Genomic DNA, 26,854 nt, shown 5'->3' on the forward strand with positions numbered 1-26,854 from the left:
TTTTTGGCTCCAAATTTCAGGTCCCGACCTTACGTTCTGAGCTCAATGTGGTAAAACCCGATAACAGAAGTTTTAGCCCTCAGACTTGATTCAGGATGCATTTTTCTCACCTGGGATGGCATGGGCTTCTTCGGGGGACACACAATTCATGTAATTTCAGCCAAACTGAAAATTTGATTTTTGGCTCCAAATTTCAGGTCCCGACCTTACGTTCTGAGTTGAATGTTTTAAAACATGTTATAGAGGTTTTAGCTCTCAGACTTGATTCAGGATGCATTTTTCTCACCTGGGATGGCATGGGCTTCTTCAGGGGACACACATTTCATGTAATTTCAGCCAAACTGAAAATTTGATTTTTGGCTCCAAATTTCAGGTTCCGACCTTACGTTCTGAGCTCAATGTGGTAAAACCCGTTACAGAGGTTTTAGCCCTCAGACTTGATTCAGGATGCATTTTTCTCAGCTGGGATGGCATGGGCTTCTTTGGGGGACACACAATTCATGTAATTTCAGCCAAACTGAAAATTTGATTTTTGGCTCCAAATTTCAGGTCCGGACCTTACGTTCTGAGCTCAATGTGGTAAAACCCGTTACAGAGGTTTTAGCCCTCAGACTTGATTCAGGATGCATTTTTCTCACCTGGGATGGCATGGGCTTCCACAGGGGACACACATTTCATGTAATTTCAGCCAAACTGAAAATTTGATTTTTGGCTCCAAATTTCAGGTCCCGACCTTACGTTCTGAGCTCAATGTGGTAAAACCCGTTACAGAGGTTTTAGCCCTCAGACTTGATTCAGGATGCATTTTTCTCACCTGGGATGGCATGGGCTTCCACAGGGGACACACATTTCATGTAATTTCAGCCAAACTGAAAATTTGATTTTTGGCTCCAAATTTCAGGTCCCGACCTTACGTTCTGAGCTCAATGTGGTAAAACCCGAAAACAGAGGTTTTAGCCCTCAGACTTGATTCAGGATGCATTTTTCTCACCTGGGATGGCATGGGCTTCTTCAGGGGACACATATTTCATGTAATTTCAGCCAAACTGAAAATTTGATTTTTGGCTCCAGATTTCAGGTCCGGACCTTACGTTCTGAGCTCAATGTGGTAAAACCCGTTCCAGAGGTTTTAGCCCTCAGACTTGATTCAGGATGCATTTTTCTCACCTGGGATGGCATGGGCTTCTTTGGGGGACACACAATTCATGTAATTTCAGCCAAACTGAAAATTTGATTTTTGGCTCCAAATTTCAGGTCCGGACCTTACGTTCTGAGCTCAATGTGGTAAAACCCGTTACAGAGGTTTTAGCCCTCAGACTTGTTTCAGGATGCATTTTTCTCACCTGGGATGGCATGGGCTTCTTCAGAGGACACATATTTCACGTAATTTCAGCCAAACTGAAAATTTGATATTTGGCTCCAAATTTCAGGTCCCGACCTTACGTTCTGAGCTCAATGTGGTAAAACCCGTTACTGAGGTTTTAGCCCTCAGACTTGATTCAGGATGCATTTTTCTCACCTGGGATGGCATGGGCTTCTTCAGGGGACACATATTTCATGTAATTTCAGCCAAACTGAAAATTTGATTTTTGGCTCCAAATTTCAGGTCCCGACCTTACGTTCTGAGCTCAATGTGGTAAAACCCGATAACAGAAGTTTTAGCCCTCAGACTTGATTCAGGATGCATTTTTCTCACCTGGGATGGCATGGGCTTCTTCGGGGGACACACAATTCATGTAATTTCAGCCAAACTGAAAATTTGATTTTTGGCTCCAAATTTCAGGTCCCGACCTTACGTTCTGAGTTGAATGTTTTAAAACATGTTATAGAGGTTTTAGCCCTCAGACTTGATTCAGGATGCATTTTTCTCACCTGGGATGGCATGGGCTTCTTCAGGGGACACACATTTCATGTAATTTCAGCCAAACTGAAAATTTGATTTTTGGCTCCAAATTTCAGGTTCCGACCTTACGTTCTGAGCTCAATGTGGTAAAACCCGTTCCAGAGGTTTTAGCCCTCAGACTTGATTCAGGATGCATTTTTCTCAGCTGGGATGGCATGGGCTTCTTTGGGGGACACACAATTCATGTAATTTCAGCCAAACTGAAAATTTGATTTTTGGCTCCAAATTTCAGGTCCGGACCTTACGTTCTGAGCTCAATGTGGTAAAACCCGTTACAGAGGTTTTAGCCCTCAGACTTGATTCAGGATGCATTTTTCTCACCTGGGATGGCATGGGCTTCCACAGGGGACACACATTTCATGTAATTTCAGCCAAACTGAAAATTTGATTTTTGGCTCCAAATTTCAGGTCCCGACCTTACGTTCTGAGCTCAATGTGGTAAAACCCGTTACAGAGGTTTTAGCCCTCAGACTTGATTCAGGATGCATTTTTCTCACCTGGGATGGCATGGGCTTCCACAGGGGACACACATTTCATGTAATTTCAGCCAAACTGAAAATTTGATTTTTGGCTCCAAATTTCAGGTCCCGACCTTACGTTCTGAGCTCAATGTGGTAAAACCCGAAAACAGAGGTTTTAGCCCTCAGACTTGATTCAGGATGCATTTTTCTCACCTGGGATGGCATGGGCTTCTTCAGGGGACACATATTTCATGTAATTTCAGCCAAACTGAAAATTTGATTTTTGGCTCCAGATTTCAGGTCCGGACCTTACGTTCTGAGCTCAATGTGGTAAAACCCGTTCCAGAGGTTTTAGCCCTCAGACTTGATTCAGGATGCATTTTTCTCACCTGGGATGGCATGGGCTTCTTTGGGGGACACACAATTCATGTAATTTCAGCCAAACTGAAAATTTGATTTTTGGCTCCAAATTTCAGGTCCGGACCTTACGTTCTGAGCTCAATGTGGTAAAACCCGTTACAGAGGTTTTAGCCCTCAGACTTGATTCAGGATGCATTTTTCTCACCTGGGATGGCATGGGCTTCTTCAGAGGACACATATTTCACGTAATTTCAGCCAAACTGAAAATTTGATATTTGGCTCCAAATTTCAGGTCCCGACCTTACGTTCTGAGCTCAATGTGGTAAAACCCGAAAACAGAGGTTTTAGCCCTCAGACTTGATTCAGGATGCATTTTTCTCACCTGGGATGGCATGGGCTTCTTCAGGGGACACATATTTCATGTAATTTCAGCCAAACTGAAAATTTGATTTTTGGCTCCAAATTTCAGGTCCGGACCTTACGTTCTGAGCTGAATGTTTTAAAACCTGTTATAGTGGTTTTAGCCCTCAGACTTGATTCAGGATGCATTTTTCTCACCTGGGATGGCATGGGCTTCTTCGGGGGACACATATTACATGTAATTTCAGCCAAACTGAAAATTTGATTTTTGGCTCCAAATTTCAGGTCCGGACCTTACGTTCTGAGCTCAATGTGGTAAAACCCTTTACAGAGGTTTTAGCCCTCAGACTTGATTCAGGATGCATTTTTCTCACCTGGGATGGCATGGGCTTCCACAGGGGGCACACATTTCATGTTATTTCAGCCAAACTGAAAATTTGATTTTTGGCTTCAAATTTCAGGTCCGGACCTTACGTTCTGAGCTCAATGTGGTAAAACCCGTTACAGAGGTTTTAGCACTCAGACTTGATTCAGGATGCATTTTTCTCACATGGGATGGCATGGGCTTCTTTGGGGGACACACAATTCATGTAATTTCAGCCAAACTGAAAATTTGATTTTTGGCTCCAAATTTCAGGTCCGGACCTTACGTTCTGAGCTCAATGTGGTAAAACCCGTTACAGAGGTTTTAGCCCTCAGACTTGATTCAGGATGCATTTTTCTCACCTGGGATGGCATGGGCTTCTTCAGGGGACACATATTTCATGTAATTTCAGCCAAACTGAAAATTTGATTTTTGGCTCCAAATTTCAGGTCTCGACCTTACGTTCTGAGCTCAATGTGGTAAAACCCGAAAACAGAGGTTTTAGCCCTCAGACTTGATTCAGGATGCATTTTTCTCACCTGGGATGGCATGGGCTTCCACAGGGGACACACATTTCATGTAATTTCAGCCAAACTGAAAATTTGATTTTTGGCTCCAAATTTCAGGTCCCGACCTTACGTTCTGAGCTGAATGTTTTAAAACCTGTTAAAGTGGTTTTAGCCCTCAGACTTGATTCAGGATGCATTTTTCTCACCTGGGATGGCATGGGCTTCTTCAGGGGACACATATTTCATGTAATTTCAGCCAAACTGAAAATTTGATTTTTGGCTCCAAATTTCAGGTACGGACCTTACGTTCTGAGCTCAATGTGGTAAAACCCGAAAACAGAGGTTTTAGCCCTCAGACTTGATTCAGGATGCATTTTTCTCACCTGGGATGGCATGGGCTTCTTCAGGGGACACATATTTCATGTAATTTCAGCCAAACTGAAAATTTGATTTTTGGCTCCAAATTTCAGGTCCGGACCTTACGTTCTGAGCTCAATGTGGTAAAACCCGTTATAGAGGTTTTAGCCCTCAGACTTGATTCAGGATGCATTTTTCTCACCTGGGATGGCATGGGCTTCTTCAGGGGACACATATTTCATGTAATTTCAGCCAAACTGAAAATTTGATTTTTGGCTCCAAATTTCAGGTCCGACCTTACGTTCTGAGCTCAATGTGGTAAAACCCGAAAACAGAGGTTTTAGCCCTCAGACTTGATTCAGGATGCATTTTTCTCACATGGGATGGCATGGGCTTCTTCGGGGGACACATATTTCATGTTATTTCAGTTGAACTGAAAATTTGATTTTTGGCTCCAAATTTCAGGTCCGGACCTTACGTTCTGAGCTCAATGTGGTAAAACCCGAAAACAGAGGTTTTAGCCCTCAGACTTGATTCAGGATGCATTTTTCTCACCTGGGATGGCATGGGCTTCTTCAGGGGACACATATTTCATGTAATTTCAGCCAAACTGAAAATTTGATTTTTGGCTCCAAATTTCAGGTCCGGACCTTACGTTCTGAGCTCAATGTTGTAAAACCCGAAAACAGAGGTTTTAGCCCTCAGACTTGATTCAGGATGCATTTTTCTCACATGGGATGGCATGGGCTTCCACAGGGGACACACATTTCATGTAATTTCAGCCAAACTGAAAATTTGATTTTTGGCTCCAAATTTCAGGTCCGGACCTTACGTTCTGAGCTCAATGTGGTAAAACATGTTATAGAGGTTTTAGCTCTCAGACTTGATTCAGGATGCATTTTTCTCACCTGGGATGGCATGGGCTTCTTCAGGGGACACACATTTCATGTAATTTCAGCCAAACTGAAAATTTGATTTTTGGCTCCAAATTTCAGGTTCCAACCTTACGTCCTGAGCTCAATGTTTTAAAACCCGTTATAGAGGTTTTAGCCCTCAGACTTGATTCAGGATGCATTTTTCTCACCTGGGATGGCATGGGCTTCTTCGGGGGACACACATTTCATGTAATTTTAGCCAAACTGAAAATTTGATTTTTGGCTCCAAATTTCAGGTCCGGACCTTACGTTCTGAGCTGAATGTTTTAAAACCTGTTATAGTGGTTTTAGCCCTCAGACTTGATTCAGGATGCATTTTTCTCACCTGGGATGGCATGGGCTTCTTCGGGGGACACATATTACATGTAATTTCAGCCAAACTGAAAATTTGATTTTTGGCTCCAAATTTCAGGTCCGGACCTTACGTTCTGAGCTCAATGTGGTAAAACCCTTTACAGAGGTTTTAGCCCTCAGACTTGATTCAGGATGCATTTTTCTCACCTGGGATGGCATGGGCTTCCACAGGGGGCACACATTTCATGTTATTTCAGCCAAACTGAAAATTTGATTTTTGGCTCCAAATTTCAGGTCCCGACCTTACGTTCTGAGCTCAATGTGGTAAAACCCGTTACAGAGGTTTTAGCCCTCAGACTTGATTCAGGATGCATTTTTCTCACCTGGGATGGCATGGGCTTCTTCGGGGGACACATATTTCATGTAATTTCAGCCAAACTGAAAATTTGATTTTTGGCTCCAAATTTCAGGTCCGGACCTTACGTTCTGAGCTCAATGTGGTAAAACCCGTTACAGAGGTTTTAGCCCTCAGACTTGATTCAGGATGCATTTTTCTCACCTGGGATGGCATGGGCTTCTTTGGGGGACACACAATTCATGTAATTTCAGCCAAACTGAAAATTTGATTTTTGGCTCCAAATTTCAGGTCCGGACCTTACGTTCTGAGCTCAATGTGGTAAAACCCGAAAACAGAGGTTTTAGCCCTCAGACTTGATTCAGGATGCATTTTTCTCACCTGGGATGGCATGGGCTTCTTCAGGGGACACATATTTCATGTAATTTCAGCCAAACTGAAAATTTGATTTCTGGCTTCAAATTTCAGGTCCCGACCTTACGTTCTGAGCTCAATGTGGTAAAACCTGTTACTGAGGTTTTAGCCCTCAGACTTGATTCAGGATGCATTTTTCTCACCTGGGATGGCATGGGCTTCTTCGGGGGACACATATTTCATGTAATTTCAGCCAAACTGAAAATTTGATTTTTGGCTCCAGATTTCAGGTCCCGACCTTACGTTCTGAGCTCAATGTGGTAAAACCCGATAACAGAGGTTTTAGCCCTAAGACTTGATTCAGGATGCATTTTTCTCACCTGGGATGGCATGGGCTTCTTCGGGGGACACATATTTCATGTAATTTCAGCAAAACTGAAAATTTGATTTTTGGCTCCAAATTTCAGGTCCCGACCTTACGTTCTGAGCTCAATGTGGTAAAACCCGAAAACAGAGGTTTTAGCCCTCAGACTTGATTCAGGATGCATTTTTCTCACCTGGGATGGCATGGGCTTCTTCGGGGGACACACATTTCATGTAATTTTAGCCAAACTGAAAATTTGATTTTTGGCTCCAAATTTCAGGTCCCGACCTTACGTTCTGAGCTCAATGTGGTAAAACCCGAAAACAGAGGTTTTAGCCCTCAGACTTGATTCAGGATGCATTTTTCTCACCTGGGATGGCATGGGCTTCTTCAGGGGACACATATTTCATGTAATTTCAGCCAAACTGAAAATTTGATTTTTGGCTCCAAATTTCAGGTCCGGACCTTACGTTCTGAGCTCAATGTGGTAAAACCCGAAAACAGAGGTTTTAGCCCTCAGACTTGATTCAGGATGCATTTTTCTCACCTGGGATGGCATGGGCTTCCTCAGGGGACACATATTTCATGTAATTTCAGCCAAACTGAAAATTTGATTTTTGGCTCCAAATTTCAGGTCCGGACCTTACGTTCTGAGCTCAATGTGGTAAAACCCGAAAACAGAGGTTTTAGCCCTCAGACTTGATTCAGGATGCATTTTTCTCACCTGGGATGGCATGGGCTTCCACAGGGGACACACATTTCATGTAATTTCAGCCAAACTGAAAATTTGATTTTTGGCTCCAAATTTCAGGTCCCGACCTTACGTTCTGAGTTGAATGTTTTAAAACATGTTATAGAGGTTTTAGCCCTCAGACTTGATTCAGGATGCATTTTTCTCACCTGGGATGGCATGGGCTTCTTCAGGGGACACATATTTCATGTAATTTCAGCCAAACTGAAAATTTGATTTTTGGCTCCAAATTTCAGGTCCAGACCTTACGTTCTGAGCTCAATGTGGTAAAACCCGAAAACAGAGGATTTAGCCCTCAGACTTGATTCAGGATGCATTTTTCTCACCTGGGATGGCATGGGCTTCTTTGGGGGACACACAATTCATGTAATTTCAGCCAAACTGAAAATTTGATTTTTGGCTCCAAATTTCAGGTCCGGACCTTACGTTCTGAGCTCAATGTGGTAAAACCCGTTATAGAGGTTTTAGCCCTCAGACTTGATTCAGGATGCATTTTTCTCACCTGGGATGGCATGGGCTTCTTCGGGGGACACACATTTCATGTAATTTCAGCCAAACTGAAAATTTGATATTTGGCTCCAAATTTCAGGTCCCGACCTTACGTTCTGAGCTCAATGTGGTAAAACCCGTTACAGAGGTTTTAGCCCTCAGACTTGATTCAGGATGCATTTTTCTCACCTGGGATGGCATGGGCTTCCACAGGGGACACACAATTCATGTAATTTCAGCCAAACTGAAAATTTGATTTTTGGCTCCAAATTTCAGGTCCCGACCTTACGTTCTGAGCTCAATGTGGTAAAACCCGAAAACAGAGGTTTTAGCCCTCAGACTTGATTCAGGATGCATTTTTCTCACCTGGGATGGCATGGGCTTCTTCGGGGGACACATATTTCATGTAATTTCAGCAAAACTGAAAATTTGATTTTTGGCTCCAAATTTCAGGTCCCGACCTTACGTTCTGAGCTCAATGTGGTAAAACCCGTTATAGAGGTTTTAGCCCTCAGACTTGATTCAGGATGCATTTTTTTCACCTGGGATGGCATGGGCTTCTTTGGGGGACACATATTTCATGTTATTTCAGCCAAACTGAAAATTTGATTTTTGGCTCCAAATTTCAGGTCCCGACCTTACGTTCTGAGTTGAATGTTTTAAAACATGTTATAGAGGTTTTAGCTCTCAGACTTGATTCAGGATGCATTTTTCTCACCTGGGATGGCATGGGCTTCTTCAGGGGACACATATTTCATGTAATTTCAGCCAAACTGAAAATTTGATTTTTGGCTTCAAATTTCAGGTCCGGACCTTACGTTCTGAGCTCAATGTGGTAAAACCCGAAAACAGAGGTTTTAGCCCTCAGACTTGATTCAGGATGCATTTTTCTCACCTGGGATGGCATGGGCTTCTTCAGGGGACACATATTTCATGTAATTTTAGCCAAACTGAAAATTTGATTTTTGGCTTCAAATTTCAGGTCCGGACCTTACGTTCTGAGCTCAATGTTTTAAAACATGTTATAGAGGTTTTAGCTCTCAGACTTGATTCAGGATGCATTTTTCTCACCTGGGATGGCATGGGCTTCTTCAGGGGACACACATTTCATGTAATTTCAGCCAAACTGAAAATTTGATTTTTGGCTCCAAATTTCAGGTTCCGACCTTACGTCCTGAGCTCAATGTTTTAAAACCCGTTATAGAGGTTTTAGCCCTCAGACTTGATTCAGGATGCATTTTTCTCACCTGGGATGGCATGGGCTTCTTCGGGGGACACATATTTCATGTAATTTCAGCCAAACTGAAAATTTGATTTTTGGCTCCAAATTTCAGGTCCGGACCTTACGTTCTGAGCTCAATGTGGTAAAACCCGTTACAGAGGTTTTAGCCCTCAGACTTGATTCAGGATGCATTTTTCTCACCTGGGATGGCATGGGCTTCTTTGGGGGACACACAATTCATGTAATTTCAGCCAAACTGAAAATTTGATTTTTTGCTCCAAATTTCAGGTCCCGACCTTACGTTCTGAGCTCAATGTGGTAAAACCCGTTATAGAGGTTTTAGCTCTCAGACTTGATTCAGGATGCATTTTTCTCACCTGGGATGGCATGGGCTTCCACAGGGGACACACATTTCATGTTATTTCAGCCAAACTGAAAATTTGATTTTTGGCTCCAAATTTCAGGTCCGGACCTTACGTTCTGAGCTCAATGTGGTAAAACCCGAAAACAGAGGTTTTAGCCCTCAGACTTGATTCAGGATGCATTTTTCTCACCTGGGATGGCATGGGCTTCTTCAGGGGACACATATTTCATGTAATTTCAGCCAAACTGAAAATTTGATTTTTGGCTCCAAATTTCAGGTCCGGACCTTACGTTCTGAGCTCAATGTGGTAAAACCCGAAAACAGAGGTTTTAGCCCTCAGACTTGATTCAGGATGCATTTTTCTCACCTGGGATGGCATGGGCTTCTTCAGGGGACACATATTTCATGTAATTTCAGCCAAACTGAAAATTTGATTTTTGGCTCCAAATTTCAGGTCTCAACCTTACGTTCTGAGCTCAGTGTGGTAAAACCCGAAAACAGAGGTTTTAGCCCTCAGACTTGATTCAGGATGCATTTTTCTCACCTGGGATGGCATGGGCTTCTTCAGGGGACACATATTTCATGTAATTTCAGCCAAACTGAAAATTTGATTTTTGGCTCCAAATTTCAGGTCCGGACCTTACGTTCTGAGCTCAATGTTGTAATCCCGAAAACAGAGGTTTTAGCCCTCAGACTTGATTCAGGATGCATTTTTCTCACATGGGATGGCATGGGCTTCTTCGGGGGACACATATTTCATGTTATTTCAGTTGAACTGAAAATTTGATTTTTGGCTCCAAATTTCAGGTCCGGACCTTACGTTCTGAGCTCAATGTGGTAAAACCCGAAAACAGAGGTTTTAGCCCTCAGACTTGATTCAGGATGCATTTTTCTCACCTGGGATGGCATGGGCTTCTTCAGGGGACACATATTTCATGTAATTTCAGCCAAACTGAAAATTTGATTTTTGGCTCCAAATTTCAGGTCCGGACCTTACGTTCTGAGCTCAATGTGGTAAAACCCGAAAACAGAGGTTTTAGCCCTCAGACTTGATTCAGGATGCATTTTTCTCACATGGGATGGCATGGGCTTCCACAGGGGACACACATTTCATGTAATTTCAGCCAAACTGAAAATTTGATTTTTGGCTCCAAATTTCAGGTCCGGACCTTACGTTCTGAGCTCAATGTGGTAAAACCCGAAAACAGAGGTTTTAGCCCTCAGACTTGATTCAGGATGCATTTTTCTCACCTGGGATGGCATGGGCTTCTTCAGGGGACACATATTTCATGTAATTTCAGCCAAACTGAAAATTTGATTTTTGGCTCCAAATTTCAGGTCCGGACCTTACGTTCTGAGCTCAATGTGGTAAAACCCGTTACAGAGGTTTTAGCCCTCAGACTTGATTCAGGATGCATTTTTCTCACCTGGGATGGCATGGGCTTCTTCAGAGGACACATATTTCACGTAATTTCAGCCAAACTGAAAATTTGATATTTGGCTCCAAATTTCAGGTCCCGACCTTACGTTCTGAGCTCAATGTGGTAAAACCCGAAAACAGAGGTTTTAGCCCTCAGACTTGATTCAGGATGCATTTTTCTCACCTGGGATGGCATGGGCTTCTTTGGGGGGACACATATTTCATGTAATTTCAGCCAAACTGAAAATTTGATTTTTGGCTCCAAATTTCAGGTCCTGACCTTACGTTCTGAGCTCAATGTGGTAAAACCCGTTATAGAGGTTTTAGCCCTCAGACTTGATTCAGGATGCATTTTTCTCAACTGGGATGGCATGTGCTTCTTCAGGGGACACATATTTCATGTAATTTCAGCCAAACTGAAAATTTGATTTTTGGCTCCAAATTTCAGGTCCGGACCTTACGTTCTGAGCTCAATGTGGTAAAACCCGAAAACAGAGGTTTTAGCCCTCAGACTTGATTCAGGATGCATTTTTCTCACCTGGGATGGCATGGGCTTCTTCGGGGGACACATATTTCATGTAATTTCAGCCAAACTGAAAATTTGATTTTTGGCTTCAAATTTCAGGTCCCCACCTTACGTTCTGAGCTCAATGTGGTAAAACCCGTTACAGAGGTTTTAGCACTCAGACTTGATTCAGGATGCATTTTTCTCACCTGGGATGGCATGGGCTTCTTTGGGGGACACACAATTCATGTAATTTCAGCCAAACTGAAAATTTGATTTTTGGCTCCAAATTTCAGGTCCGGACCTTACGTTCTGAGCTCAATGTGGTAAAACCCGAAAACAGAGGTTTTAGCCCTCAGACTTGATTCAGGATGCATTTTTCTCACCTGGGATGGCATGGGCTTCTTCGGGGGACACACATTTCATGTAATTTCAGCCAAACTGAAAATTTGATTTTTGGCTCCAAATTTCAGGTCCCGACCTTACGTTCTGAGCTCAATGTGGTAAAACCCGAAAACAGAGGTTTTAGCCCTCAGACTTGATTCAGGATGCATTTTTCTCACCTGGGATGGCATGGGCTTCTTCAGGGGACACATATTTCATGTAATTTCAGCCAAACTGAAAATTTGATTTTTGGCTCCAAATTTCAGGTCCGGACCTTACGTTCTGAGCTCAATGTGGTAAAACCCGAAAACAGAGGTTTTAGCCCTCAGACTTGATTCAGGATGCATTTTTCTCACCTGGGATGGCATGGGCTTCCACAGGGGACACATATTTCATGTAATTTCAGCCAAACTGAAAATTTGATTTTTGGCTCCAAATTTCAGGTCCCGACCTTACGTTCTGAGTTGAATGTTTTAAAACATGTTATAGAGGTTTTAGCCCTCAGACTTGATTCAGGATGCATTTTTCTCACCTGGGATGGCATGGGCTTCTTCAGGGGACACATATTTCATGTAATTTCAGCCAAACTGAAAATTTGATTTTTGGCTCCAAATTTCAGGTCCCGACCTTACGTTCTGAGCTCAATGTGGTAAAACCCGAAAACAGAGGATTTAGCCCTCAGACTTGATTCAGGATGCATTTTTCTCACCTGGGATGGCATGGGCTTCTTCGGGGGACACATGTTTCATGTAATTTCAGCCAAACTGAAAATTTGATTTTTGGCTCCAAATTTCAGGTCCGGACCTTACGTTCTGAGCTCAATGTGGTAAAACCCGTTATAGAGGTTTTAGCCCTCAGACTTGATTCAGGATGCATTTTTCTCACCTGGGATGGCATGGGCTTCTTCGGGGGACACACATTTCATGTAATTTCAGCCAAACTGAAAATTTGATTTTTGGCTTCAAATTTCAGGTCCGGACCTTACGTTCTGAGCTCAATGTGGTAAAACCCGAAAACAGAGGTTTTAGCCCTCAGACTTGATTCAGGATGCATTTTTCTCACCTGGGATGGCATGGGCTTCCTCAGGGGTCACATATTTCATGTAATTTCAGCCAAACTGAAAATTTGATTTCTGGCTTCAAATTTCAGGTCCCGGACCTTACGTTCTGAGCTCAATGTTGTAAAACCCGTTATAGAGGTTTTAGCTCTCAGACTTGATTCAGGATGCATTTTTCTCACCTGGGATGGCATGGGCTTCTTCGTGGGACACATATTTCATGTAATTTCAGCCAAACTGAAAATTTGATTTTTGGCTCCAAATTTCAGGTCCCTCCCTTACGTTCTGAGCTGAATGTGGTAAAACCTGTTACAGAGGTTTTAGCCCTCAGACTTGATTCAGGATGCATTTTTCTCACCTGGGATGGCATGGGCTTCTTCAGGGGACACACATTTCATGTAATTTCAGCCAAACTGAAAATTTGATTTCTGGCTTCAAATTTCAGGTCCGGACCTTACGTTCTGAGCTCAATGTGGTAAAACCCGAAAACAGAGGTTTTAGCCCTCAGACTTGATTCAGGATGCATTTTTCTCACCTGGGATGGCATGGGCTTCTTCGGGGGACACATATTTCATGTAATTTCAGCCAAACTGAAAATTTGATTTTTGGCTCCAAATTTCAGGTCCCTCCCTTACGTTCTGAGCTCAATGTGGTAAAACCCGTTATAGAGGTTTTAGCCCTCAGACTTGATTCAGGATGCATTTTTCTCACCTGGGATGGCATGGGCTTCTTCGGGGGACACATATTTCATGAAATTTCAGCCAAACTGAAAATTTGATTTTTGGCTCCAAATTTCAGGTCCCTCCCTTACGTTCTGAGCTCAATGTGGTAAAACCCGAAAAAGGAGGTTTTAGCCCTCAGACTTGATTCAGGATGCATTTTTCTCACCTGGGATGGCATGGGCTTCCACAGGGGACACATATTTCATGTAATTTCAGCCAAACTGAAAATTTGATTTTTGGCTCCAAATTTCAGGTCCCGACCTTACGTTCTGAGCTCAATGTGGTAAAACCCGTTACTGAGGTTTTAGCCCTCAGACTTGATTCAGGATGCATTTTTCTCACCTGGGATGGCATGGGCTTCTTCGAGGGACACATATTTCATGTAATTTCAGCAAAACTGAAAATTTGATTTTTGGCTCCAAATTTCAGGTCCGGACCTTACGTTCTGAGCTCAATGTGGTAAAACCCGAAAACAGAGGTTTTAGCCCTCAGACTTGATTCAGGATGCATTTTTCTCACCTGGGATGGCATGGGCTTCTTCAGGGGACACATATTTCATGTAATTTCAGCCAAACTGAAAATTTGATTTTTGGCTCCAAATTTCAGGTCCGGACCTTACGTTCTGAGCTCAATGTTTTAAAACATGTTATAGAGGATTTAGCTCTCAGACTTGATTCAGGATGCATTTTTCTCACCTGGGATGGCATGGGCTTCTTCAGGGGACACACATTTCATGTAATTTCAGCCAAACTGAAAATTTGATTTTTGGCTCCAAATTTCAGGTCCGGACCTTACGTTCTGAGCTCAATGTGGTAAAACCCGTTATAGAGGTTTTAGCCCTCAGACTTGATTCAGGATGCATTTTTCTCACCTGGGATGGCATGGGCTTCTTCGGGGGACACACATTTCATGTAATTTTAGCCAAACTGAAAATTTGATTTTTGGCTCCAAATTTCAGGTCCGGACCTTACGTTCTGAGCTGAATGTTTTAAAACCTGTTATAGTGGTTTTAGCCCTCAGACTTGATTCAGGATGCATTTTTCTCACCTGGGATGGCATGGGCTTCTTCGGGGGACACATATTACATGTAATTTCAGCCAAACTGAAAATTTGATTTTTGGCTCCAAATTTCAGGTCCGGACCTTACGTTCTGAGCTCAATGTGGTAAAACCCTTTACAGAGGTTTTAGCCCTCAGACTTGATTCAGGATGCATTTTTCTCACCTGGGATGGCATGGGCTTCCACAGGGGGCACACATTTCATGTTATTTCAGCCAAACTGAAAATTTGATTTTTGGCTCCAAATTTCAGGTCCGGACCTTACGTTCTGAGCTCAATGTGGTAAAACCCGTTATAGAGGTTTTAGCCCTCAGACTTGATTCAGGATGCATTTTTCTCACCTGGGATGGCATGGGCTTCTTCGGGGGACACACATTTCATGTAATTTTAGCCAAACTGAAAATTTGATTTTTGGCTCCAAATTTCAGGTCCGGACCTTACGTTCTGAGCTGAATGTTTTAAAACCTGTTATAGTGGTTTTAGCCCTCAGACTTGATTCAGGATGCATTTTTCTCACCTGGGATGGCATGGGCTTCTTCGGGGGACACATATTACATGTAATTTCAGCCAAACTGAAAATTTGATTTTTGGCTCCAAATTTCAGGTCCGGACCTTACGTTCTGAGCTCAATGTGGTAAAACCCTTTACAGAGGTTTTAGCCCTCAGACTTGATTCAGGATGCATTTTTCTCACCTGGGATGGCATGGGCTTCCACAGGGGGCACACATTTCATGTTATTTCAGCCAAACTGAAAATTTGATTTTTGGCTCCAAATTTCAGGTCCCGACCTTACGTTCTGAGCTCAATGTGGTAAAACCCGTTACAGAGGTTTTAGCCCTCAGACTTGATTCAGGATGCATTTTTCTCACCTGGGATGGCATGGGCTTCTTCGGGGGACACATATTTCATGTAATTTCAGCCAAACTGAAAATTTGATTTTTGGCTCCAAATTTCAGGTCCGGACCTTACGTTCTGAGCTCAATGTGGTAAAACCCGTTACAGAGGTTTTAGCCCTCAGACTTGATTCAGGATGCATTTTTCTCACCTGGGATGGCATGGGCTTCTTCGGGGGACACACAATTCATGTAATTTCAGCCAAACTGAAAATTTGATTTTTGGCTCCAAATTTCAGGTCCGGACCCTACGTTCTGAGCTCAATGTGGTAAAACCCGAAAACAGAGGTTTTAGCCCTCAGACTTGATTCAGGATGCATTTTTCTCACCTGGGATGGCATGGGCTTCTTCAGGGGACACATATTTCATGTAATTTCAGCCAAACTGAAAATTTGATTTTTGGCTCCAAATTTCAGGTCCGGACCTTACGTTCTGAGCTGAATGTGGTAAAACCCGTTACAGAGGTTTTAGCCCTCAGACTTGATTCAGGATGCATTTTTCTCACCTGGGATGGCATGGGCTTCCTCAGGGGACACATATTTCATGTAATTTCAGCCAAACTGAAAATTTGATTTTTGGCTCCAAATTTCAGGTCCGGACCTTACGTTCTGAGCTCAATGTGGTAAAACCCGAAAACAGAGGTTTTAGCCCTCAGACTTGATTCAGGATGCATTTTTCTCACCTGGGATGGCATGGGCTTCTTCAGGGGACACACATTTCATGTAATTTCAGCCAAACTGAAAATTTGATTTTTGGCTCCAAATTTCAGGTCCCGACCTTACGTTCTGAGTTGAATGTTTTAAAAATGTTATAGAGGTTTTAGCTCTCTGACCTGATTCAGGATGCATTTTTCTCACCTGGGATGGCATGGGCCTCCTCAGGGGACACATATTTCATGTAATTTCAGCCAATGTGAAAATTTGATTTCTGGCTTCAAATTTCAGGTCCGGACCTTACGTTCTGAGCTCAATGTTGTAAAACCCGAAAACAGAGGTTTTAGCCCTCAGACTTGATTCAGGATGCATTTTTCTCACCTGGGATGGCATGGGCTTCTTCGGGGGACACACATTTCATGTAATTTCAGCCAAACTGAAAATTTGATTTTTGGCTCCAAATTTCAGGTCCCGACCTTACGTTCTGAGCTCAATGTGGTAAAACCCGTTATAGAGGTTTTAGCTCTCAGACTTGATTCAGGATGCATTTTTCTCACCTGGGATGGCATGGGCTTCTTTGGGGGACACATATTTCATGTAATTTCAGCCAAACTGAAAATTTGATTTTTGGCTCCAAATTTCAGGTCCGGACCTTACGTTCTGAGCTCAATGTGGAAAAACCCGTTATAGAGGTTTTAGCCCTCAGACTTGATTCAGGATGCATTTTTCTCACCTGGGATGGCATGGGCTTCTTTGGGGGACACACAATTCATGTAATTTCAGCCAAACTGAAAATTTGATTTTTGGCTCCAAATTTCAGGTCCCGACCTTACGTTCTGAGCTCAATGTGGTAAAACCCGTTACTGAGGTTTTAGCCCTCAGACTTGATTCAGGATGCATTTTTCTCACCTGGGATGGCATGGGCTTCCACAGGGGACACACATTTCATGTAATTTCAGCCAAACTGAAAATTTGATTTTTGGCTCCAAATTTCAGGTCCCGACCTTACGTTCTGAGCTGAATGTTTTAAAACCTGTTAAAGTGGTTTTAGCCCTCAGACTTGATTCAGGATGCATTTTTCTCACCTGGGATGGCATGGGCTTCTTCAGGGGACACACATTTCATGTAATTTCAGCCAAACTGAAAATTTGATTTTTGGCTCCAAATTTCAGGTTCCGACCTTACGTCCTGAGCTCAATGTTTTAAAACCCGTTATAGAGGTTTTAGCCCTCAGACTTGATTCAGGATGCATTTTTCTCACCTGGGATGGCATGGGCTTCTTCGGGGGACACACATTTCATGTAATTTCAGCCAAACTGAAAATTTGATTTTTGGCTCCAAATTTCAGGTCCCGACCTTACGTTCTGAGCTCAATGTGGTAAAACCCGAAAACAGAGGTTTTAGCCCTCAGACTTGATTCAGGATGCATTTTTCTCACCTGGGATGGCATGGGCTTCTTCGGGGGACACATATTTCATGTAATTTCAGCCAAACTGAAAATTTGATTTTTGGCTTCAAATTTCAGGTCCCGACCTTACGTTCTGAGCTCAATGTGGTAAAACCCGTTACAGAGGTTTTAGCACTCAGACTTGATTCAGGATGCATTTTTCTCACATGGGATGGCATGGGCTTCTTTGGGGGACACACAATTCATGTAATTTCAGCCAAACTGAAAATTTGATTTTTGGCTCCAAATTTCAGGTCCCGACCTTACGTTCTGAGCTCAATGTGGTAAAACCCGTTACAGAGGTTTTAGCCCTCAGACTTGATTCAGGATGCATTTTTCTCACCTGGGATGGCATGGGCTTCCACAGGGGACACACATTTCATGTAATTTCAGCCAAACTGAAAATTTGATTTTTGGCTCCAAATTTCAGGTCCCTCCCTTACGTTCTGAGCTCAATGTGGTAAAACCCGAAAAAGGAGGTTTTAGCCCTCAGACTTGATTCAGGATGCATTTTTCTCACCTGGGATGGCATGGGCTTCCACAGGGGACACACATTTCATGTAATTTCAGCCAAACTGAAAATTTGATTTTTGTTTCCAAATTTCAGGTCCGGACCTTACGTTCTGAGCTCAATGTGGTAAAACCCGTTATAGAGGTTTTAGCCCTCAGACTTGATTCAGGATGCATTTTTCTCACCTGGGATGGCATGGGCTTCTTCAGGGGACACATATATCATGTAATTTCAGCCAAACTGAAAATTTGATTTTTGGCTCCAAATTTCAGGTCCGGACCTTACGTTCTGAGCTCAATGTGGTAAAACCAGTTACAGAGGTTTTAGCCCTTAGACTTGATTCAGGATGCATTTTTCTCACCTGGGATGGCATGGGCTTCTTTGGGGGACACATATTTCATGTAATTTCAGCCAAACTGAAAATTTGATTTTTGGCTCCAAATTTCAGGTCCGGACCTTACGTTCTGAGCTCAATGTGGTAAACCCGTTACAGAGGTTTTAGCCCTTAGACTTGATTCAGGATGCATTTTTCTCACCTGGGATGGCATGGGCTTCTTCGGGGGACACATATTTCATGTTATTTCAGCCAAACTGAAAATTTGATTTTTGGCTCCAAATTTCAGGTCCGGACCTTACGTTCTGAGCTCAATGTGGTAAAACCCGTTATAGAGGTTTTAGCCCTCAGACTTGATTCAGGATGCATTTTTCTCACCTGGGATGGCATGGGCTTCTTCGGGGGGACACACATTTCATGTAATTTCAGCCAAACTGAAAATTTGATTTTTGGCTCCAAATTTCAGGTCCCGACCTTACGTTCTGAGCTCAATGTTGTAAAACCCGTTATAGAGGTTTTAGCTCTCAGACCTGATTCAGGATGCATTTTTCTCACCTGGGATGGCATGGGCTTCTTCGGGGGACACATATTTCATGAAATTTCAGCCAAACTGAAAATTTGATTTTTGGCTCCAAATTTCAGGTCCCTCCCGTACGTTCTGAGCTCAATGTGGTAAAACCCGAAAAAGGAGGTTTTAGCCCTCAGACTTGATTCAGGATGCATTTTTCTCACCTGGGATGGCATGGGCTTCCACAGGGGACACATATTTCATGTAATTTCAGCCAAACTGAAAATTTGATTTTTGGCTCCAAATTTCAGGTCCCGACCTTACGTTCTGAGCTCAATGTGGTAAAACCCGTTACTGAGGTTTTAGCCCTCAGACTTGATTCAGGATGCATTTTTCTCACCTGGGATGGCATGGGCTTCTTCGGGGGACACATATTTCATGTAATTTCAGCAAAACTGAAAATTTGATTTTTGGCTCCAAATTTCAGGTCCCGACCTTACGTTCTGAGCTGAATGTTTTAAAACCTGTTACTGAGGTTTTAGCCCTCAGACTTGATTCAGGATGCATTTTTCTCACCTGGGATGGCATGGGCTTCCACAGGGGACACATATTTCATGTAATTTCAGCCAAACTGAAAATTTGATTTTTGGCTCCAAATTTCAGGTCCCGACCTTACGTTCTGAGCTCAATGTGGTAAAACCCGTTACTGAGGTTTTAGCCCTCAGACTTGATTCAGGATGCATTTTTCTCACCTGGGATGGCATGGGCTTCTTCGGGGGACACATATTTCATGTAATTTCAGCAAAACTGAAAATTTGATTTTTGGCTCCAAATTTCAGGTCCCGACCTTACGTTCTGAGCTCAATGTGGTAAAACCCATTATAGAGGTTTTAGCTCTCAGACTTGATTCAGGATGCATTTTTCTCACCTGGGATGGCATGGGCTTCTTCGGGGGACATATATATCACTTAATTTCTGCCAAACTGAAAATTTGATTTTTGGCTCCAAATTTCAGGTCCGGACCTTACGTTCTGAGCTGAATGTTTTAAAACATGTTATAGTGGTTTTAGCCCTCAGACTTGATTCAGGATGCATTTTTCTCACCTGGGATGGCATGGGCTTCTTCAGAGGACACATATTTCACGTAATTTCAGCCAAACTGAAAATTTGATATTTGGCTCCAAATTTCAGGTCCCGACCTTACATTCTGAGCTCAATGTGGTAAAACCCGTTACTGAGGTTTTAGCCCTCAGACTTGATTCAGGATGCATTTTTCTCACCTGGGATGGCATGGGCTTTCACAGGGGACACATATTTCATGTAATTTCAGCCAAACTGAAAATTTTATTTTTGGCTCCAAATTTCAGGTCCCGACCTTACGTTCTGAGCTCAATGTGGTAAAACCCGTTATAGAGGTTTTAGCCCTCAGACTTGATTCAGGATGCATTTTTCTCAACTGGGATGGCATGGGCTTCTTTAGGGGACACATATTTCATGTAATTTCGGCCAAACTGAAAATTTGATTTTTGGCTCCAAATTTCAGGTCCCGACCTTACGTTCTGAGCTGAATGTTTTAAAACCTGTTACTGAGGTTTTAGCCCTCAGACTTGATTCAGGATGCATTTTTCTCACCTGGGATGGCATGGGCTTCCACAGGGGACACATATTTCATGTAATTTCAGCCAAACTGAAAATTTGATTTTTGGCTCCAAATTTCAGGTCCCGACCTTACGTTCTGAGCTCAATGTGGTAAAACCCGTTACAGAGTTTTTAGCCCTCAGACTTGATTCTGGATGCATTTTTCTCACCTGGGATGGCATGGGCTTCTTCAGGGGACACATATTTCATGTAATTTCAGCCAAACTGAAAATTTGATTTTTGGCTCCAAATTTCAGGTCCCGACCTTACGTTCTGAGTTGAATGTTTTAAAACATGTTATAGAGGTTTTAGCCCTCAGACTTGATTCAGGATGCCTTTTTCTCACCTGGGATGGCATGGGCTTCTTCAGGGGACACACATTTCATGTAATTTCAGCCAAACTGAAAATTTGATTTTTGGCTCCAAATTTCAGGTTCCGACCTTACGTTCTGAGCTCAATGTTTTAAAACCCGTTACAGAGGTTTTAGCCCTCAGACTTGATTCAGGATGCATTTTTCTCACCTGGGATGGCATGGGCTTCTTCGGGGGACACATATTTCATGTAATTTCAGCCAAACTGAAAATTTGATTTTTGGCTCCAAATTTCAGGTCCGGACCTTACGTTCTGAGCTCAATGTGGTAAAACCCGTTCCAGAGGTTTTAGCCCTCAGACTTGATTCAGGATGCATTTTTCTCACCTGGGATGGCATGGGCTTCTTTGGGGGACACACAATTCATGTAATTTCAGCCAAACTGAAAATTTGATTTTTGGCTCCAAATTTCAGGTCCCGACCTTACGTTCTGAGCTCAATGTGGTAAAACCCAAAAACAGAGGTTTTAGCCCTCAGACTTGATTCAGGATGCATTTTTCTCACCTGGGATGGCATGGGCTTCTTCAGGGGACACATATTTCATGTAATTTCAGCCAAACTGAAAATTTGATTTTTGGCTCCAAATTTCAGGTCCGGACCTTACGTTCTGAGCTCAATGTGGTAAAACCCGTTACAGAGGTTTTAGCCCTCAGACTTGATTCAGGATGCATTTTTCTCACCTGGGATGGCATGGGCTTCTTTGGGGGACACACAATTCATGTAATTTCGGCCAAACTGAAAATTTGATTTTTGGCTCCAAATTTCAGGTCCGGACCTTACGTTCTGAGCTCAATGTGGAAAAACCCGTTATAGAGGTTTTAGCCCTCAGACTTGATTCAGGATGCATTTTTCTCACCTGGGATGGCATGGGCTTCTTTGGGGGACACACAATTCATGTAATTTCAGCCAAACTGAAAATTTGATTTTTGGCTCCAAATTTCAGGTCCCGACCTTACGTTCTGAGCTCAATGTGGTAAAACCCGTTACTGAGGTTTTAGCCCTCAGACTTGATTCAGGATGCATTTTTCTCACCTGGGATGGCATGGGCTTTCACAGGGGACACATATTTCATGTAATTTCAGCCAAACTGAAAATTTTATTTTTGGCTCCAAATTTCAGGTCCCGACCTTACGTTCTGAGCTCAATGTGGTAAAACCCGTTATAGAGGTTTTAGCCCTCAGACTTGATTCAGGATGCATTTTTCTCAACTGGGATGGCATGGGCTTCTTTAGGGGACACATATTTCATGTAATTTCGGCCAAACTGAAAATTTGATTTTTGGCTCCAAATTTCAGGTCCCGACCTTACGTTCTGAGCTGAATGTTTTAAAACCTGTTACTGAGGTTTTAGCCCTCAGACTTGATTCAGGATGCATTTTTCTCACCTGGGATGGCATGGGCTTCCACAGGGGACACATATTTCATGTAATTTCAGCCAAACTGAAAATTTGATTTTTGGCTCCAAATTTCAGGTCCCGACCTTACGTTCTGAGCTCAATGTGGTAAAACCCGTTACAGAGTTTTTAGCCCTCAGACTTGATTCAGGATGCATTTTTCTCACCTGGGATGGCATGGGCTTCTTCAGGGGACACATATTTCATGTAATTTCAGCCAAACTGAAAATTTGATTTTTGGCTCCAAATTTCAGGTCCCGACCTTACGTTCTGAGTTGAATGTTTTAAAACATGTTATAGAGGTTTTAGCCCTCAGACTTGATTCAGGATGCCTTTTTCTCACCTGGGATGGCATGGGCTTCTTCAGGGGACACACATTTCATGTAATTTCAGCCAAACTGAAAATTTGATTTTTGGCTCCAAATTTCAGGTTCCGACCTTACGTTCTGAGCTCAATGTTTTAAAACCCGTTACAGAGGTTTTAGCCCTCAGACTTGATTCAGGATGCATTTTTCTCACCTGGGATGGCATGGGCTTCTTTGGGGGACACATATTTCATGTAATTTCAGCCAAACTGAAAATTTGATTTTTGGCTCCAAATTTCAGGTCCGGACCTTACGTTCTGAGCTCAATGTGGTAAAACCCGTTCCAGAGGTTTTAGCCCTCAGACTTGATTCAGGATGCATTTTTCTCACCTGGGATGGCATGGGCTTCTTTGGGGGACACACAATTCATGTAATTTCAGCCAAACTGAAAATTTGATTTTTGGCTCCAAATTTCAGGTCCCGACCTTACGTTCTGAGCTCAATGTGGTAAAACCCGAAAACAGAGGTTTTAGCCCTCAGACTTGATTCAGGATGCATTTTTCTCACCTGGGATGGCATGGGCTTCTTCAGGGGACACATATTTCATGTAATTTCAGCCAAACTGAAAATTTGATTTTTGGCTCCAAATTTCAGGTCCGGACCTTACGTTCTGAGCTCAATGTGGTAAAACCCGTTACAGAGGTTTTAGCCCTCAGACTTGATTCAGGATGCATTTTTCTCACCTGGGATGGCATGGGCTTCTTCGGGGGACACACAATTCATGTAATTTCAGCCAAACTGAAAATTTGATTTTTGGCTCCAAATTTCAGGTCCCGACCTTACGTTCTGAGCTCAATGTGGTAAAACCCGTTACAGAGGTTTTAGCCCTCAGACTTGATTCAGGATGCATTTTTCTCACCTGGGATGGCATGGGCTTCTTCGGGGGACACATATTTCACGTAATTTCAGCCAAACTGAAAATTTGATTTTTGGCTCCATATTTCAGGTCCCGGACCTTACGTTCTGAGCTCAATGTGGTAAAACCCGAAAACAGAGGTTTTAGCCCTCAGACTTGATTCAGGATGCATTTTTCTCACCTGGGATGGCATGGGCTTCCTCAGGGGACACATATTTCATGTAATTTCAGCCAATGTGAAAATTTGATTTCTGGCTTCAAATTTCAGGTCCCGGACCTTACGTTCTGAGCTCAATGTTGTAAAACCCGTTATAGAGGTTTTAGCTCTCTGACCTGATTCAGGATGCATTTTTCTCACCTGGGATGGCATGGGCTTCTTCGGGGGACACACAATTCATGTAATTTCAGCCAAACTGAAAATTTGATTTTTGGCTCCAAATTTCAGGTCCCGACCTTACGTTCTGAGCTCAATGTGGTAAAACCTGTTACAGAGGTTTTAGCCCTCAGACTTGATTCAGGATGCATTTTTCTCACCTGGGATGGCATGGGCTTCTTCGGGGGACACATATTTCATGTAATTTCAGCCAAACTGAAAATTTGATTTTTGGCTCCAAATTTCAGGTCCAGACCTTACGTTCTGAGCTCAATGTGGTAAAACCCGTTACTGAGGTTTTAGCTCTCAGACTTGATTCAGGATGCATTTTTCTCACCTGGGATGGCATGGGCTTCTTTGGGGGACACATATTTCATGTAATTTCAGCCAAACTGAAAATTTGATTTTTGGCTCCAAATTTCAGGTCCGGACCTTACGTTCTGAGCTGAATGTTTTAAAACATGTTATAGTGGTTTTAGCCCTCAGACTTGATTCAGGATGCATTTTTCTCACCTGGGATGGCATGGGCTTCTTCAGAGGACACATATTTCACGTAATTTCAGCCAAACTGAAAATTTGATATTTGGCTCCAAATTTCAGGTCCCGACCTTACGTTCTGAGCTCAATGTGGTAAAACCCGAAAACAGAGGTTTTAGCCCTCAGACTTGATTCAGGATGCATTTTTCTCACCTGGGATGGCATGGGCTTCTTTGGGGGGACACATATTTCATGTAATTTCAGCCAAACTGAAAATTTGATTTTTGGCTCCAAATTTCAGGTCCCGACCTTACGTTCTGAGCTCAATGTGGTAAAACCCGTTATAGAGGTTTTAGCCCTCAGACTTGATTCAGGATGCATTTTTCTCACCTGGGATGGCATGTGCTTCTTCAGGGGACACATATTTCATGTAATTTCAGCCAAACTGAAAATTTGATTTTTGGCTCCAAATTTCAGGTCCAGACCTTACGTTCTGAGCTCAATGTGGTAAAACCCGAAAACAGAGGTTTTAGCCCTCAGACTTGATTCAGGATGCATTTTTCTCACCTGGGATGGCATGGGCTTCTTTGGGGGACACACAATTCATGTAATTTCAGCCAAACTGAAAATTTGATTTTTGGCTCCAAATTTCAGGTCCCGACCTTACGTTCTGAGCTCAATGTGGTAAAACCCGTTACAGAGGTTTTAGCACTCAGACTTGATTCAGGATGCATTTTTCTCACCTGGGATGGCATGGGCTTCTTTGGGGGACACACAATTCATGTAATTTCAGCCAAACTGAAAATTTGATTTTTGGCTCCAAATTTCAGGTCCCGACCTTACGTTCTGAGCTCAATGTGGTAAAACCCGTTACAGAGGTTTTAGCCCTCAGACTTGATTCAGGATGCATTTTTCTCACCTGGGATGGCATGGGCTTCCACAGGGGACACACAATTCATGTAATTTCAGCCAAACTGAAAATTTGATTTTTGGCTCCAAATTTCAGGTCCCGACCTTACGTTCTGAGTTGAATGTTTTAAAACATGTTATAGAGGTTTTAGCTCTCAGACTTGATTCAGGATGCATTTTTCTCACCTGGGATGGCATGGGCTTCTTCAGGGGACACACATTTCATGTAATTTCAGCCAAACTGAAAATTTGATTTTTGGCTCCAAATTTCAGGTTCCGACCTTACGTTCTGAGCTCAATGTGGTAAAACCCGTTCCAGAGGTTTTAGCCCTCAGACTTGATTCAGGATGCATTTTTCTCACCTGGGATGGCATGGGCTTCTTTGGGGGACACACAATTCATGTAATTTCAGCCAAACTGAAAATTTGATTTTTGGCTCCAAATTTCAGGTCCGGACCTTACGTTCTGAGCTCAATGTGGTAAAACCCGTTACAGAGGTTTTAGCCCTCAGACTTGATTCAGGATGCATTTTTCTCACCTGGGATGGCATGGGCTTCCACAGGGGACACACATTTCATGTAATTTCAGCCAAACTGAAAATTTGATTTTTGGCTCCAAATTTCAGGTCCCGACCTTACGTTCTGAGCTCAATGTGGTAAAACCCGAAAACAGAGGTTTTAGCCCTCAGACTTGATTCAGGATGCATTTTTCTCACCTGGGATGGCATGGGCTTCTTCAGGGGACACATATTTCATGTTATTTCAGCCAAACTGAAAATTTGATTTTTGGCTCCAGATTTCAGGTCCGGACCTTACGTTCTGAGCTCAATGTGGTCAAACCCGTTACAGAGGTTTTAGCCCTCAGACTTGATTCAGGATGCATTTTTCTCACCTGGGATGGCATGGGCTTCTTCAGGGGACACACAATTCATGTAATTTCAGCCAAACTGAAAATTTGATTTTTGGCTCCAAATTTCAGGTCCCGACCTTACGTTCTGAGCTGAATGTTTTAAAACATGTTATAGTGGTTTTAGCCCTCAGACTTGATTCAGGATGCATTTTTCTCACCTGGGATGGCATGGGCTTCTTCAGGGGACACATATTTCATGTAATTTCAGCCAAACTGAAAATTTGATTTTTGGCTCCAGATTTCAGGTCCGGACCTTACGTTCTGAGCTCAATGTGGTCAAACCCGTTACAGAGGTTTTAGCCCTCAGACTTGATTCAGGATGCATTTTTCTCACCTGGGATGGCATGGGCTTCTTCGGGGGACACACAATTCATGTAATTTCAGCCAAACTGAAAATTTGATTTTTGGCTCCAAATTTCAGGTCCCGACCTTACGTTCTGAGCTCAATGTGGTAAAACCCGAAAACAGAGGTTTTAGCCCTCAGACTTGATTCCGGATGCATTTTTCTCACCTGGGATGGCATGGGCTTCTTCGGGGGACACACATTTCATGTAATTTCAGCCAAACTGAAAATTTGATTTTTGGCTCCAAATTTCAGGTCCCGACCTTACGTTCTGAGCTCAATGTGG

Source organism: Halichoeres trimaculatus, unplaced genomic scaffold (assembly GCF_033239565.1).
Source record: "Halichoeres trimaculatus isolate MK-OKI-2021-1 unplaced genomic scaffold, fHalTri1.1 fHalTri1_scaffold_1, whole genome shotgun sequence".
In the NCBI taxonomy this organism is placed as follows: Eukaryota; Metazoa; Chordata; class Actinopteri; order Labriformes; family Labridae; genus Halichoeres; species Halichoeres trimaculatus.